At 49.5% G+C, this 17,396-nt stretch overlaps 1 protein-coding gene across 6 annotated transcripts in view; it reads right to left on the bottom strand.

The window, feature by feature from the left end:
• LOC110366168 (uncharacterized) overlaps positions 1 to 16,173 on the bottom strand; it is a 52,406-nt gene extending 36,233 nt beyond the window's left edge. For 3 of the 6 annotated variants that reach the window (XM_065029396.1, XM_065029400.1, XM_065029397.1), the window contains exon 1: positions 16,084 to 16,173. The gene's annotated coding sequence lies outside the window, so the exon portion shown is untranslated. Of the gene's footprint in view, positions 1 to 12,250; positions 13,747 to 14,685; positions 14,751 to 16,083 lie in introns of those variants that run through there. The other 3 variants (XM_065029401.1, XM_065029394.1, XM_065029395.1) reach the window with 3 other exon arrangements.
• Between the last annotated feature and the right edge of the window lie 1,223 nt (positions 16,174 to 17,396).

The following is a 17,396-nucleotide window of genomic DNA, read 5'->3' as shown; positions in this document are numbered from 1 at the left end:
GAAGAACACAATAGCAGAATAACCAGAAGGAATCATGTTGGTAAAGAAAAAACGGTGGGCTTTTTCTTTTCAACATTAGCACACAGAATTCCTTATGAAATACCTGAGGACACGAATCATCTGCTTACACACACGGAACAAAACCGCATACCCAGTGCAACTGAGCAGCAGAATTCATATAAGCTGAGCTCAGTTGGTTCCTTTGCACAGTCCCTTTCCAGTCTAAGAAATTCCATGTTTTCTGGGACGTCTCTGTGCCCCATGGGAGCCGAGACGCCGGGGCTGTGCCCGTTGGAGCCTGAGCGGAGCTGGGAGATGCTGCTTCCAGAGGGAGAACCCGGGCTTGGAAAAGCTGCCGGAACAAAGGAGAGACCTGACACAACAAAGAAATGTCATGTTTGATTCTCGAGTCCTCCTTTCCTTGTCTTTTATGTATGTGTGTACATATTAATGTATCTAATATATAGAAGAAAAATATCTTGTTTAGTACCAAGCAGAAATGTCCTCATGAACCCTAGACCAAGCTGGTTTGATGCCCAAATGCTCTGATGCATTCAGACCAGGGTAGCTTTGCAGTTTAAAACCAGTTCTACTGATTTGCCTCTTCTTTTGCTTTCTTTCTGTAGAACTGTCTGTCTCCCGCCTGCGAGGACGGGCAGGACTGTCTGGTCAGGGAAGAAACCAGCACGAGCCATGAACATCATCCCCAGTTACTGCTACATGAAGAACTACCCAAGAGATGGGATAACTCAGCTGCACCAGTTGGCGAGACAGAAGCAACTGCTCAGAGCTTGGGCTATGGGAGGAACCTAAGCCTGTCTCGTTTTAAGCTGTTTAACCAGGACCAGCACACGGAACACCCGAGCGCCCTGAGGGATGCTGCTCCTCACTCACGTATCCCGCAGTGACTCTGCCCTTGTGCTGACAAACTGATCCACAGAGATGGGACAGGGCAAAGCTTCACCTTCACCTTCCCTGGACACGCGGCTTTCCCAGGTAACAGAACTCACACAGTTCACCCTTAAAGAAAACTCATCTTGCCAGTTCTACTGCTGCTCGTACTGTCAATTCAGTCACTTGCATGCCCTCCTCTCCCCATGCTCAGAGAGTTGAGAAAAAGACTGTGAAACACCTAAAAGATCATGCACATATTTATCAAATACAAAAGTCTATCTATAACACATGAAACATAAAAAACCCAGAAGCAAAGCTTTTCCTGACCTATGCCAGGACAAATCTTAGCAAGACTTCTTAATTTTACCGAGCTGCCTGATAGATAAAACACCCAATTTGCTTACCAATTCAAATATTGCTTTAAAAAAAGTCTACAAAAACCAAAATAATCTAATTTTTACGACTCGTGAGCTAAAATGTGTGTTTCAGGAGCTGGCCATCTGTGCTGACAGGCGGGTGGATTTGCTTTTCTCCTGCGTGACCATCAGGTGAGTTGCAGATAGACGGGTGAGCGGAGATGGGGACACACAACACCCGGCGACTCACGTGGGAGTTGGAGGTTTGAACCGTTTCCAACCGCCCGCAGCCCAACGCGCCCCCGGGCGCCCTGCGCAGGCGGCAGCCGCGGCTGTGCCGGATCGGCGCCGGGCTGCTGAACCCCAGCTCCTCCACCAGGCCCTGCACTTCATCCTCCTCAGGCACTGCAGGCTTCCCGAGCCACAGCTAATTATACAAGATTTATCTGCAAGAAAACACGGGGATTAAGAAGGCAGGAAAGCAGCTAAAATTTATTTAGAGGCTTGGTTTAATAAACAGGTGCAAAAAAAATCCCAGGATTTGTACTGAAACAAATAATTTCTGAAACATGTATGTAAGGCAAGCAGGGGGAGGAGATTAGCATTCAGTTTTCCCTTCTCTCCCATCCTTTCATGCTGCTGCCAGGGACAAGAAGGGCTGTGAACCCGCGCTGCAGCACGGAGCGGATCCACCTGCAGACAGGAGAGAGCTGCTCCTGCCCGCTGCTCCCCAGAGCCACACGCTCCTCGCACAGCCAAGATGAGCTATTCCACCAGCCTGTATTGCATGTCAGATGTTCAGTTCACGAGGAGGTCAGCCCCACAGAGTAAGATCAAAACCTCGTTTATTCAAACCTCGAGATGCTGAAAAACCCCTGAGGACGTTGATGTTAAATGGCAGTCAATATCAAAGCTCCCCCAGTTCCATCAGGACCAGCACAAGGCAGGATGGACACACGCAGATGACAACACACGGAGATGTCAAGGTCACAGTTCCCGCTGTGGGAGATGACGAACCAAACGCGTTGACACCGAGGACAGGAAGGGATCCGCGTCCTCCGGCACTGCCCCGCATTGCACAGGTGTTTGGTGTTCCAGATATTTAGGATAACAGCTAAGGTGAACTGATCCACGGCATCCCTCTCTCTATAGGCACCCTCACTCCATGAAAAATTACAGATCTATTGGCCCGGTCTGATAGCAGAGTGCACCAGCCCACGTTCCTCGTGCTTCCCAGCTGATGCTTGGGAACCCTCATTATCAGCACTGGGGGGTGCAGCCTCATCACACGGGGCAGAGCTCTTGTCACCGCCCCGACACAAGCAGGACTGATGTGCGGGATACAGCCTCGAAGTTGCGGGAAAATTTAAATGCAATCCAAAGCATTTCAAGTATCATCTCCAGGGAGCATTGCCTGGGAACGTAAGGTTATTTGGTAACATTCATGCTGCAGGACAGGAAACCTCAGGTGACATTTTGAGCTTTCAGGTCTGTAAAATACTTTTGAGAGTTTTTGTCTAAAAGGTACTCCTGAAGGTGAATTGGAAAACAAAACACACTGTCAAAAGACAATTTCATTCCTAAATTGATTCAAATTTTTCAAAAAGCCAGGTTTCACCTCCCAAGCAGCTCCAGAGCCCTTTCTGCTTATCAGATGAGGATACAGCCCTTACCCAATTACATGATCCAATCGCATTCTTGCCGTTAGGATTCTTATCACACGACGCAGGTTGTTGAGCAGATTGCAGAGAACAAGGTTGTTTTCCATTTGGTCGTTCCGTGTTTGCTGCTCGGATGGGCGCACTGGCGGAGGGGGAGGCAAGGGGAGGCGGGAGCCACAGCGAGCGCTGGCCCCCTGCAGGTCACTCCTGCCGGCCAGGGCCCCGGCTGCTGCGGCCACGGGTCACGGGTCGGCACAGCACAACCTGCACCGAGCGCTGGAGGCCACGCAGGAGGTTCTACACGCGCTGCTCAGCACAAAGACGGCAGCGCACAGAAGACGTCCCATGCACTGCGATTTCACCAGCCCAGGGAGGGGAGAGGTGGGCAAGATGTGCCCCAGCCTGGGCATTGCCTGACGTGCTCCAGCGAGGCTCAGAGCTTCCTAACTGGAAAGAACTGGGAGAGGTGATGATTTGGGGTCGGAAAAATGTGTGTTGTAAATCAGCAGAGCAAGCTGAAGCTCAGTGATGCAATGGAGATTTGAGCAGATACAGCTGCACAGTTGGAATGTTAAAATTTTCAGTGCTGTGCTGGCATTTCTCAGCTCCCGGTAAAAATAGCACCGCTGGTGTGGTTACCAGGGAGCACAAGAGCCTGTGAGAAAACTCTGGTGCTGAACAGGTATTAAAAATAAAACAGCCCACTGAGAGTTTGGATGGAAAAGCCACATGGAGAGGAACGAGGTTTGCGCATGTGAGAACTGTGACAAAACGCTGCAGGAAGCGCCCGTTGAGCGGGTTTGGAGCTGGGTGTTGGGCACTGGCTGGAGCAGGAGGGCGGCAGCAGCCGCTGTGCCGTGCCCGGCCGTGCCACGCGGCGCCACCGGCTCTGCGCTGGGTGACACAGCCCCGGCTTCCTCCAGCGCATCTCACGGTGACGGATCATCCACCGCCAGTTCCCGGTTGGGGCTCCAGAGGCCGCAAAGCCAGCACGGCTGCCAGGAGGGCACGGGGGGACCTTCGCACCCAATTCTGCCAGCGCGTCTCAGCCCTGGAACAAACGCTGCTCGCACTGTGATCAGGACCTGGGGAACACCCCCAACTTCACAGGTCGCTCCATGTACACATTGCGACTGAGAAGGTACAAAGCGTTAAAGCCACTCAATCCCTACCTTGTGTTCTTCATAGCAGCAGATGTTGTATGGGTCAAACCTTTTAATCAAAGAATGTAAGAGTACTGCAAATCTATTAACTGGCATGAGCAGCTGAAAGGTAGCTCAAAAGAGAAAACTCATCCTGCTGACTTGAAAAATTAGGGTGCCCTAAGTGCACGTTACTCGTGACTTTGGCATCAAGAGAAGGAAAATAAATAAGGGAAGAAACATGGTATTTGATGAGACTCTTTACAGAGAAGTAGTACATAAAGGTCTTGAAGCATGTGAGGGTCCTGTTGAATCAGAGTCACACAGGAATTATGGTGAGTTCAGCCCATTTTCAGAGATCCTATCACAAACACTGTTAACCTGCTGCTCGCAGCTTGATCCTCAAAATCTCATGAAAGCATGTAACACTATCAACCACAGCCTCTTCTGTCACTATAAAAATGAACCTTATTACACCAATGCCATTTTTTAACCCAAATGTATTCTGAAAGCAACCAGGCAGCTACATCAGGACTTAACTCATCTTCCCTGAGCAGATAGAGCCAGGAGAGCAGAGCTACGGATGACACGGCCCCAGGAGGATTTTGGAGAACTCTGCCACAGAAGGAAGAGCAGAGAGCTCACGTGCTGCTTCCAGCGTCCTGCGGGTCCCCAGCAGCCCAGCTGCGTACGGAGGGGAGCCTGAAGTGCAGGAAATGAGCAAAGACATACCTGTGAACGTATCGTACAATAAATATGCTGAACCAAAAGTCTTCCAGAAACACGGGGTAACAGCTGAACAGTGTGAAATTGTGACTTCACGTCCCTTCGAAGCTTGTGAGGCTGGTGACATCGTATTACTAGATCTCATATCGGAGAACATATCTAGGTGGATCATTTCCAGCCTTAGGCATGACAAGCATCCTGGGCAGGGTCAAAGTGACAAACAGCCACGCACTTGCCGTCGCCTCCCTGCTCAAACACCCACCCGTGGCTGGATCGTTTAGAAAGTGCCTTTGAGTTCAGGACCAGAAGCCGGGCTGAGCCCACGTCCTCAGCCGCGCCAGCAAGTCCCTGTTCCGAGCTAAGGCTCAGGAACCACCATCTTCACCTCTGTCTCCGGTGTTAGGTAACACAAGACTTCCAATAAGGGGCTTCTCTGCAAAGCAGCTCGAGTGGCTCCTGCTGCCCTCACACTGGTGCTGCCCTGGAGCCACCGCGAGCGGGTTCCAGAGCTGCTGTCGCTGCAGCGATTCAGTTCATCCTCTACCCCACACACCCTCCTGCTCCAGCCTGAACAGCAGATGCCTTCCTATCAAAACTTCCAGTGCAGAGTGCTGACATTTGGAGATAAACAGAAAAGCACTAGACAGGCAGCTAATTCTCATCTCATCCTGCTCAGAATTTCAATTACAATTTGCTTTTAAGATGTCTATCCACAGTACTGGTACAGAGATACACCAGACATGCAGCTCTGCTAATATAAAGACAACACCGCACTTTGCATGTCAAACAACAGTGCAGATTGGTTCGGAAATTTCACAGCACATGTAAAATCCTATTAACTGCGCCGCCATTTGAAGTCCCAGTTTGAAGCTGCAGCAAAGGCTCACTCTCCAAACTGATTACGGCATTACGGAATACGCTTATCCCTCTGAGCCTGAAGATTTTATTCATTTAAGCTCCTTGACCCCAGAGGCCAAAATTCAGTAAACTTTGTGGCAGGCTTCATGAGGCATGCGGGAGCAGACACCGCAGGTACGCAGGCACAGCCACCATCCCTGGGCCCCGCGCTGACCAGCGTCATTGGGCTTACGCATGAGTGCAAGCACTTAGACCCAGCAGCATTTTAGGCACACAGATGGCCCCCGGGGTCAGGGAAGGTGAATATCTACAGAAAACAGCCATACAGTGCATTGCTTCCTGCTCAGGTTCAAATCACACGAGATGGAGAGGAAGCACCAGGCTGGCTGGCTCACAAAACCTCTGAGGCGCAGACGGCGGCTCCGGCCCGGGCTTGGCACAGACCGTCCCCGCGTTCCCAGAGCTCCGTCAGCAACGTCTCCGGCAGGAGGAGCGCAAGGGGCACAGCGCCAAAGCCTCGTCACCGTCCCGCACACCCGCACCCCCGCAACTCAGCCGGCCCTTCCCAAACACCTGCTCCCAAAGCTCGGCTTAGGGACAGAGCATCCCCGCTGGTTCTTCACCTCTCGCAGTGCCCTGAGGGACTCCCCTGCCTCTGATAGGGTTTGTCACCTCTTTGGAGGCTTTTGGAATCCCTCTGAATGTTCCTGACAGACTTCTCGTGGCTGAAAGACGTCTGTGGAATACAGCCTGCGTGCCCGTGGGATAGACCAGGGCAGGCTACACAACAGCTACGTGCAAAAGGTTTCCCTAGGACCTACAGGTCCGCACAAGTTCCCCCTCCGCACACCGCCTCAAAGCGAGATTCTCTGCTCTACTAACAACCTACCCAGGACTTCTTTCAAGAGTGCTTTGAATAAACACCAAGCAATAAAAGCTTATTTGCCAAATGCCGTTACCTCTTTGGTTGCTGGAATTACGAAGTACTTTGTTGTCACACAAAGAGCTTTCACCCCACTCTTTCCAGGGGTCCCCGGGTTCCCCCTGACCGAGGATGACCCTTCTATTGCAAACACTGTTAAGATACCAGCGGCATCTCACTGTGCCAGAGCGGGTGCTGAGGAAGCACCAGCACCAGCCAACACCCTGAATTCCAGGACAGTCCCACCTTCCACCCAGCTCAGTGACGTATTTATACCCAGTCTACAGGAAGGATTTCACAGCCACATTATATGTATAGAATATATCTTGTGTTGATTCTGCTGGGTAACCGAGGAAGCCAGACTGATCAGTATTTATGGGCATTGTGGGTATTTCCTCCCCACAGTTTAACAGATTTTCACCAGAGCATTCGTGTCATTTCTCAGGTACCATAAAACATACCTCTATGTTTTATAGAGAACACCGTATATCAGATCTGTACAAAATGATATTTTAGTCCAACTCAGCAATTTTTGATGAATCACCACCCTCCTATGAATATCACGACACTATTTTGGCAGGGGATTTTTTATGCTTTAATGTTAGTGTATACAACAGCTAGCTGCACGTACTTGGAACTACATTCAGCCCAACAGCAGTCCGTATATAGCTGCAGTCCCCCGGTTTGTATGGGCAAAACAACAGGTAAGGGAACATTCCTGAAGAGCAGCCTGCAGCGTTCGCTGTGTGAGCAGCAGGGGCAGGGCAGGGCAGGGCACGGGGACAGACCACTGGCACTCCAGCCCCTGCGCGGGGCTGCAGACAGGCGGGTTTGGTGGGCAGAGGAGGCGGATTCGAGAACAGAACCGGTACAGGAACACCAGCGAGAAGCCCCGTGCACATCTGCCACAGCGAGGATCCTCAAACGCCGCTCCCCACCAGCCCTGCAAACACACAGCAAACGCAGCCAGGAGGAGACCGGGCGACCCGCAGGGAAAGAACGGGACCTCAGCCCCTAAAGAGGTGACGTAGCCAGAGCCCAACGTGTGCACACGTTCCTCCACCCTAAGAGCTTTAAACATTAAAGAGATCTTATCCATGTCTTGTAGCTTATCCCACTACTTCTAGCTAAACCCATTTTAAAATGATGTTGTCTTCCTGGCACTTGCACCCTTCACACAGCAGTCGCTGATTATCGCAGCCGCTCCTGGTTGCTGTTTATCCAATTGAAACATTTTGTTCTTTTAATCTTTGCCTCTAAGTTCTTCAAGCTCCTTAATCAATTTTGTTGTACGTCCCTGGCCTCATTGTAATACACAGCTTGCTGGCATTTTGGTACTCTTGATAATAACACTTGTAAGTTAATAGAGTCATGCCAAGAATGAATCTGCCCAAATTTACAGAAGCATTTTTAAGAGGCCAAAAGCCTGTGATGCCTCTTCAAACGACATTGGTGAGGCTGCACCTACGTTTCTGTGTTCACATCTAAACACTAAAACTTGTAGGGAAATCAATGACTGAATTATCCCAACATGAAAAGGCAGATTGTCCCCCCACTTCTTGCCAGCATGACCCGCTCCAGACTGGAGCCAAACTGGTTTTCCTCCAGCAGGTTCCTTCGCCCCCCACCTGCCCTGTTTTGATGGAGCTCCTGCCCCGTGCACACGAACTCCAATGGAGAAACTGCACCTCGGATCGTCCCAGCGAGGAAACCCTCTCCCTCCCCAGGCAAACGCCGTGCGGTCGCCTCTTTTCCACATACAAGATACAACACTTGCATAAAGCAAGTCCCACCTTATACACACCCTCGACTTTTGAACCTTTCTGGTGATCCCTTTGTAAAATTGTTTTACCTTCACACTACTTCCAAAGCTGCTCAACCTGTTGCTCCAGGCAGCAAAGTGCCCTGCAAGGCACCGGAATGCCATGTGTTGATCCACGCACCTCACACTGCTCACTCTGTACAAACCCAAACTAAAACCAAACAACCCCCAAAAAACAAACCTGAATTACCCAAACAAGGTAAACTGGGGGGGGGAAACAAAACCGAACCAACCAAACAAAACCCCCACACAAAACAGCAACATCCTGAGCTGCAAACACGACGGTGCCTCGCAGCTCCCGCACAGACTGCAGAACGAAGACATCTCTGGAGCAGCGCACGGAACGGCAGCAGCCAGCCCGCTGCTCCGGCTGCCCGTTCCTCCTGCCTGCCAGGGCTGCTCATGTTGTTTTATCACTCTCTTGGCTCTATAGAGCACCCTGACACTGCCGCACACCTCTGCTGCACTTGGCTCTATAGAACACCCTGACACTGCTGCACACCTCTGCCGTGCTCTCCATGCCGCTTCTTCTGACTAAGTGAGACGCCACTTTGCGAGGCACTGAGGCATCTCTGCTAAATGACACCCACAGCTGTGCAGACAAGCGTGTTGTGAATTCACTCCCACTTACCAGGTCAGCACTTAATCCAGTTCAGCCTTGGGAGAGCCTGGAGCAAGCCCCGGGCTGGACAGACAGAGGGATGCCGGCCGCTGCCCAGCCCCACGTGGCCCTCGCTGGGGCTGCTCTGCCCTCCACCCCCCTGTTGATGACTGTCACTGCTGTTTTTACAGGGCAGACAACGCTGGGTTTTATCACATTAATTTGTTTTACTCCTCAAAGATTCACGGAATCTGCCGCAGGGCAGGAGCCCAGCCCTGCCCTGTGACCCTGGAACCTGTGACCCTGGAGCGCCCCCCCACAAGAATGAGCCGTCCCCCCGTTTGGTGTTTTCTTTTTGTACTTTATGGTGCATTTTGAGCTGCTCTAGCTAACATCATTTCAGCTGGAGACAAGTGAATCTGCATTTCTAAACTTGATGATTGCTCATTATTGATAGCTGACTATTGCTCATTAACTATTTCTCTAGTGGAGCAATTGCTATTTTCATGTTAGACAAAAAGGCTTCATGCAGCAAACCAGCAGTTCAGCAGGACGAGTTAAAGACAAAAAGTCAACTAACACAACAGAATTGGATTCTTGTCCACCTCATATTTTGTTTCTGTGAGAATAAATCCTAAAATTTACCTGCTGCAATTAAAAATGTTTGGACATGTTTACAGATCTCTGGCATTAAAATATGAATCCTCACTGGGATTAAGTGAATAACTGATCTAAAAAATTGATCCCTTTTTAGCCATCAGAAAACAAAACAGAACTAGCACACCAAATCAGATTTGATTGGATCAAAACATTTACTAAATTAACGTGGAAAATCTTTCAAAAACTCAGGCCGGTTTGTTTTGGTGCTTTGCAGATAATTTTGATTCACAAAATTCACACTTCGATTATTTTTCAAATTTTATTCTACTAAAAACAAAACAAAACGACTAAAACTCTTTCAAACCAACCTAAAATTAAGTTTTCAGTTTTGCATAAAAACTTCTGAAAGGAAGAAGTACTTAAAATGTATTCATTGTAGCTACAGAAAAACTCAGTGGCGAAAAAGAAAGCCACACACAATCCAGCAAAGCAGCTGAAACAGGCTGTTTTCTCTTTGTCTTTTCGTCTTGGGCAAACCCTGACTACCCGTCTCCACGCCGAGCAGCAAGGACCGCTTGTTAAACAGAGCGCTGAAAGACCTTTCCCCATTACGGGTATTTAAGCGATCCCAGCGGGAGTGAGTTGGCACGCAGGCCAGCACACGGGTACGGAACGAACCGGAGCCGCCGCCTCCAGGCGCCGAGGCAGCACTTGCGCTCTGCCGGGAACCGGCGTGGACCCGCCCGGAAAAACAGCTCCCAGCCTCACATTGAAATGCTTTGATTTCCACAGCCATCAAAAACCTCCGCGGACAAAAGATGTGCGAGAGGAGCCATTAGGGGAAACCAGGGAGCGTTAGAATGACTGAAAGGGTGCAAAACAACTAGAGGAAGACCGTTCAGCTTCTCCCTGGATGACATGTGGCTTGCTCTAATGTATTGAATTTAACGCTGTGTGCAAATCAGCCTGAGCCTCCTCAATGGTTGTAACTGCATCATTTTACCGGAGTTGCTAGTCCCTAAAATACAGCCCAGCATCTGGAAATGAAACAGTGGGGGGAAGGGTGCAAACCACATGGATAAATTTGCAAAGGAACTTTTTACTGCACGCAGGAAATAAAACATCTGGAACCTCTGGCTGAGCCGCTGCCAGGCTCCTCCAGCCTGCGCAGGATGGAGAAAAGAAGAGTTATGAATACCTTCAGGAAAATCAGACACACCAGCTCCCGGGGGTTTTAGACACCTGAGTCTGCATGCTGGACACGTGCACTCCCACAGAGAGATGGAAAAGGCAGGTAAAGCCCCCAGTTTCTTCCTTTCGCTGCAAGAAGGAAGATGAGTTCAGTCCTCACCCTGACCTTGATCTCAAGGCCTCAGTGGATCTGCAGTGAGAGCAGGTGGAGGGAAGAAAGGCTGCGCTGAGCACCCGCAGCCCAGACGAGGAACTGTCTGGTGTGGGGAATGAGGTCAGAAAAGCAGAGCAGTCCGACTCAGAGAGTCTCCTGAGAGCACTGAGAGCAAACCAGCTGCAAACCACCGATGGGACCCGGCAGCTCCGGGGTCCAGCCAGGAAGATCTCGCATAGCAACAGCCTCCCCAAAGCAAATGGGTTATGAGCCAACCGTCATATCTATTATTTCATAATAAAACCCAGCTCGCTTCAGAGGCGTTGCAGAACACGGCCACAAGCCAGTGCAGAGCATAAGGGATGTCCCTGGGTCCCCGCTTCAGGCTGGGCTGGAGGGAACGCATGCACGACACAGACCGTTTCATTCCTCCGAATGAAAAGGGGCTCCGATGCTTCCAAAAGACAGAACAAAGCACATACAGCAAGACTGTCCTGCAGCCTGTGCCCTGCACACACCATCATTTCCTTCCAAGGTTTTGAAGCTGTTCCTCGCTGGGGCTGGTCCGAGCCCCAGCCCGTGCTTGCAAAGGGCTGCTTAACACCCCCCGTGAGCCCACACAGCCCTCGGGTTCAACACCCCGCGAGCCCACACAGCCCCCAGGCTCCCCGCAGCACCCCGGCTGTGCCCCCGTGTCCATCCCTCGTATCCCTGGCTCCAGCCACCCAGCCCTGCGAGGAGCTGCCTCCAGATCTGTTCAGAGATCTATTATACATTCTCATTTCCTCTGTTTATTTAATGCAACTCATTGAAACTAATCCTCATTTTCTAGCAAGTGTAAAAAAAATAATAATGTTCTATTTAATTAAAATTAATGACCTTCAAGCCTACAGAAGATTTTCAGGCTCAGAGGATTAGATGTAACACTTTGTGCAAGATGTGGGTACAAAACCAATGCTCAGACAAGGAAGAAATCTTCATTTCTGTTGAGAGCTTCAACTTTTGCTTGAAGGGGAAAATACAGTCAATGGAGGAAAAAAATGTTTCCTAATACTGGCTACTGTGCAATCATAAAAACTGTGTTTGTAGTTTAATTGCTTCCAGTAAGTTAACTGAAATAACATCAATTTCTTCTTTTTAATTTTAATTTCTTGGAGAATTAATATCTCAAAGAAAGAAAAAATGGGATACATCATCATTAAAAAGCCTTTCTTAACATGGGGATTTCAGATAGTTCAGATTTCAGAAACTAATCTCAAAATTCAATTATACTAAAGGTTCTGACAAAAACCACAAAGACCAAGCGGATGGTGAAGCACTTACTCCTCTCACACAGCCTGTACTGCGCATTGCTCTCTGTATCTGTAATTCACTGGAGAAACGCCGGTGACGACCCCTTTCCATGGCACTGCTGCAGTCACCGCCCAAGCGCACGGACACATCTCAAGGTAAGAGGACAAGTTCCCTTCTGGGAACACACCCTTGGGTGCTCCCACCCTCGGTACTGAGCTACACAAATTGACTCTACCGGTTTTTCTAAGCAAATCACCCCGTTCCATCGCAGCTGCAGGAAGGTATATTTCTGGTTGCGAGCAAGTCGCTGTGCGCTACTCTGCTGTGTTTCCTGATTCACAGTTGTGTGTTGTTAATGAAATAATGCATTTCGGTTTAGGAGATGCGCGTTCCGAACTGTGCATCGCAGAGAAATCGTGAAACCTTTTATTGAAATGACTGTGGCAAAGCAGAACATGACAAATGGATGTGTGGGAGTTGGATGTTCTTAATTTTCTAATTAGCACTTAAAAAGTAAAAAGCCAGAAGCTTGCAAGCTGCTTTTGTGAACGCTCTTCTTCCTGGGGCACACGCAGCCCCTGCCGGTCACCTCGGATATCGGGGCTCAGTACTGACCGTAAACTCGCAGCTTCCCGCACCGCTGTGCTCCTCAGACAGCAGGGAGGAAACCAAACGTTCATCCCGTTCCCAAGTCTCATTTCTTTTGGCCTTCACATTTTACTTTTTAATTACTATTGCAGAAAGTCAATTTTTCTCACGGTCCAGCTGATAATCTTCACAGTTTGTTGAGTTGTGCAAGCTGCAAGTCGTTTACATATTCTCACATTTATTTTTAGAAGAAGGTAACTTTCAAGAAACCTCTCCCAAAGCAACATCTGCGTTTGCATGCATTTCAATTTCTTCCCTGAAGTTTACTTGTTAGGGGCTTTTTCTTCGCCACACTTCAGTGATAAAGTCTGAGGCATAAATGAATAAATGCATTTTATTCGGAGCTGTCTCCTTGATTTAAGACGCGAATTAGACCCGCGCGAACCCTGCGCCGTTGCCCCCGCCTGTCGTTAATCCACTTGCTGGCAGCACCAGCACCCTGCGGGCACTCGGGTTTCCAGTAATTCTTTGTGATAACCCCACTGCCAACACAAGGTATAACACACGTACTCCAACGTAACCGTGTTTGCCCCCGAAGGAAACCCTGAGAGGCCTTTTTAAGTTCTGTAATGAGGGTCCTGAAGAAAATTCTCTCTGCCCCCACTCAGCCCCTGTAGCCAAAGTCCCGGAGGTCCCTGGGGTCCCATCCCGCACCGGGAATTCAGCAGCAATTAGGACTGGGCTGCCATCTAACGCTTATGGGACATCCTTAAAGCTATCCGGACACACATAGTCACACGGCACCTTTGGGTTTAGGAACCCGAGCTCCAAGCACCGAGGGCAGCTTTCCACAATCCCTCGGGCAAGTTCCCTCAACGACTCATCAGCATCCTCAAGGAGGCCTCCGCATCCCTGCGGCTTGTGTTTAAAGGGAAAAACAACCAGACCAAACCACCACCACAACACCACCCACAAGAAACAACAAACACAAAAACCTTCTCGCACCCTTTCCAAAGAACAGCCACAGGGAATTGTGCAAGGACAGGGACAAGCATGAAACCAGAATGTCTGCAGACGTGTTCAATTTGGGTGTGATGCAGATAGAACACGGAGACAGATCACAGCCGCTTCCAATAAAAACTAATAAACATTATTTCTATAGGTCAGACATCCACTGACCGGCTCATGTCTGGGGTCTCTAGAGTTCTTCACCATTAAGAAGTGTGCAACTAAATTAATGTTTTTGCATTCACCCGAATCTAAGTCAGTTTCCTTGAGGAAAAAACAAACAAATCCTAACTATATTTAGTTTGAAAACATTGAAATATTATGCTTAATATGACATCATTCGTCAGGTTTCAAAAGTTGGGGGTTTTGTGTTTTTTCTTTATAAAGCAAGAATTTCACGGGGACAAATTTCACGTTCAAAACGTTGTCAGCATCGGTCTCAAAGCCGTTTTTGCTCAGCCAGCCACTCGCAGCCCCGAGTACCGACCGCCCGGTGGAACGAAACCGCGGCATCCTCAGCAGCCAGGACGACACAGATCAATCAGCCCCAAGTGCAAGAAAAATTCCCAAGGCCCTTCCCTGAAATATATCCCAATTACCCATCTCCACTAATCACTTTTCAATGCATCTAGGCCAGCAGCCACGAATCAGTCTCATCTGCTCACTTCCAGAGCTTTCTGCACTCACAGGGCTCTCAGAGCATCTTCAGGGAGCACCGAGCTGCTGCAGCTTCCCCAGAAAGCGCTTTAATGGTTCTGGGAAACAAGAGCCTTACAAAAACACGCTCCTAAATGGATCTAAAAATAACTTTGCTCTGGTATCTAAACAACTCTTTAAAACAGAAACATAAATGTTTAACAGAAACAAACCTCCAACAGCAGCACTTCCCCCGGTCCAGCGGCTGGAGCTCAGACCTCCCCAGCCCCCGGCCTTTTGTACCCAGCGATGGGCTCCCCCGCCCCGGGGTCAGCCCGCTGCCAGCTGCCTTCAATGCACTGATTCATTAGGCAATTAAGCTAATTAGGGTGCGTATTTTCGTTTGTGCTGAATAATTCAAAAGCATTTATAAAAGCATTTCAAAACGATGGGCCAAATGCTGCTTAAAGTTGCAGCCCCACAAAAACATTTGATTTCACATTGAAAATTATCTATAGGCAGTATTTAAAATTGCTAACCGAAATTCCCCCCCAAATTCAGAGAAGCAAAACTACGATTGCATTTGCTACAGAAAGCAACTTAACAAAGCGGAGGGAGCGGGGCCCCACAGCCCCCGGGCGCTCTAAATGCAAAAGCCCGTTGCTGCTCCTCCGTTTCTGTTCGCGTCAGCGGGTCTGGAGACGCTGCTGTAACGGTGACAGCTGAGCGCGGGTTGTCAGGGCCAGCTTGTTAGTTTGCAAATCTAATGTGGCAAATAGGCAGGAGCTGGTGACCAAGCTCCTGCTGCAGACACCACTTCTGTGCCTTCATTCCTCCTGCCAGAAATTACGTGCATCTCTAGATTGTAACAAAGTGCAGTGATAAATCTATTGAGATTATAGAACACATATAATGAATTATGAGGCATTTAAATACTGTATAAGGGTAACCCTGCACACCTACTTCAGGCAAATGCTTTATGAGCATTTAAGAAAAACTAATGCTCGAGTGCTTTTTTTTTCTTTTTCTTTTTGTTTTTTTCCTGATTTACCTTCACTTGTTAACTGAAAATAGATGCGGGGAGCAGGGCGGGTGGTCAGGGCCGCAGCCGAGCCCCACAGCCGACCCCGGCCGCGCTGCGCCCGCGGGCTCCATGCGCCACAGCCCCAAGCCGCTGGAGCGCGGCCGAGCCGGTGCCCCGGCAGACCCCCAGAACTCCCTCCCACGCTGCGGGCGGAGCAGAAGGCTCCGGGCAGTGATCTCCACCACACCGTCACGGCCGAAGCCCAAAGCTGCGGTGCAGACCCACAGTGATGGGACTCCTTGAACCAAACCTCCCTTTTTGTCCTCTGCTGCGCGTTTACTAAGCGAAAGCCTGCCCATTGTCTTTGTCCCCAAATGGAACTCTTACCAATGAAGAGTTCTAGGCACATAAAAAAAAAAAAAAAAAGCAGGGGGAAAAGGAAAGGAGAGATGCACAGCAAGCGGTTCAGGTGCCTCCGCAGGGGGCAGGCTCCTGCTCCCGCTGTCACCTGCTGTCACCCAGTGTCACCCGCTGTCACCCGCTGCCCTCGCCGAGGAGTTGGGTCCTGGCGCTGGGTGACGCACACAGGAACTCCCACTGCAGGTACCTGGAATGTCCTGAAATGGGCCCCCCGAGCAAGCGGAGCTCCGGGCTCCTGGAGTGACTGTGCGGCTGCCAAGGAAAGCCAAACAGCTTGTGATTTTCCACACACGCACTTTGATTTCAAAATCCGACACAGCAGATAAGCGCTAGTTGAAATAATTGTAGAAACTGCTGCTACTAAAGTATCTTTAATACAAATGAGGTATCATTAGCAGCAAGACACTTATTTTATTACAATTGTTTAAGACTTAGCAGTGATTATTGTTGGCACGCGTTCCGAAGTAAAAATCCTTTGACATTATTTTGGTTGAGACACTTAAAATATTGCACTAATAGAATAATTAAAGAAAAAAAAAAAAAAAGAGCGAGAAATAAATAGAAAGCAAAGCTTAGTGAGGCAAAGAGAGCAAACCACGCGGGCGCCGCGCCACGGCGGCTCGCTGCACGGGGCCCCACGGGGCGCAGGAGCACAGAACGTACCTCGGCACGCAGACACTGTTACCGTGTGCTCCCTCTCTTATTCTGCTTGTTAAACTGGGGTTTCCTTCACCTGGATTGCAAACAAATACACCCCATCACCTGCCCAAGGGAGCAGCCTGCAGAAACCCTGTGCTGTCATTACGGTCAATGATGTGCTCATAAATAAATCAATCTGCCATCACTCGTGCAGGCTGGTTTGGTGGCTGTCTCCAGCATCTCGCTTTCTCACCTCGGGGCCCCGTGTGACACCCGCAGCAGGCGGTGGCAGGTCCCAGCGTGCTGGAGCACAAGAGCAGCCTCCAAACAGATGGTTTCAGCTACAGCCCCAGCACCGTACCCCAATATCGACTGTGCGGCTGACATCGTGTTGAGAGCGTTGTTAATGCCGTTAATTGTTAACGAAGAGCCTGCAAAGCAAGGACGGACCACACGTCCTCAGTACCCCCGCAGCAGCGCTATCAACGGCCAGGGAAACGGCCCGAGGTTAAAGATGCTGACTGGGGGTCAGATTTGTGAGACAGCAGTTGTGTAGCAAGTGGATTAATACATGGCAGAAGACATCCAAGAGATGGATATGTCTGTAACACACAAACAACTGAATAGTGTGATTCAGCCTCTACCCAAAATTTAGTAATGTTTACTGCTGTGTTTATACCAGACAACTTTAATACTTGTTATTTACTATTTCATTTATGCTAAATAAGTATGTTTGACAGTCACTAGTCTGAGTGGTTCGTGGTTTTGTTTCAATACAAAATTACCCAAAGAAAGGGAATTCTTTCCATCCCAAATTCAGCCCCATGAGCTGCGATCTTGTTCTCTCTCTGGTTTCAGGTG

The sequence above is a fragment of the Columba livia genome, chromosome 14 (assembly GCF_036013475.1).
Source record: "Columba livia isolate bColLiv1 breed racing homer chromosome 14, bColLiv1.pat.W.v2, whole genome shotgun sequence".
In the NCBI taxonomy this organism is placed as follows: domain Eukaryota; kingdom Metazoa; phylum Chordata; class Aves; order Columbiformes; family Columbidae; genus Columba; species Columba livia.
The sequence above is the reverse complement of the archived record's forward strand: the minus strand, read 5'-3'. Positions and strand labels throughout refer to the sequence as shown.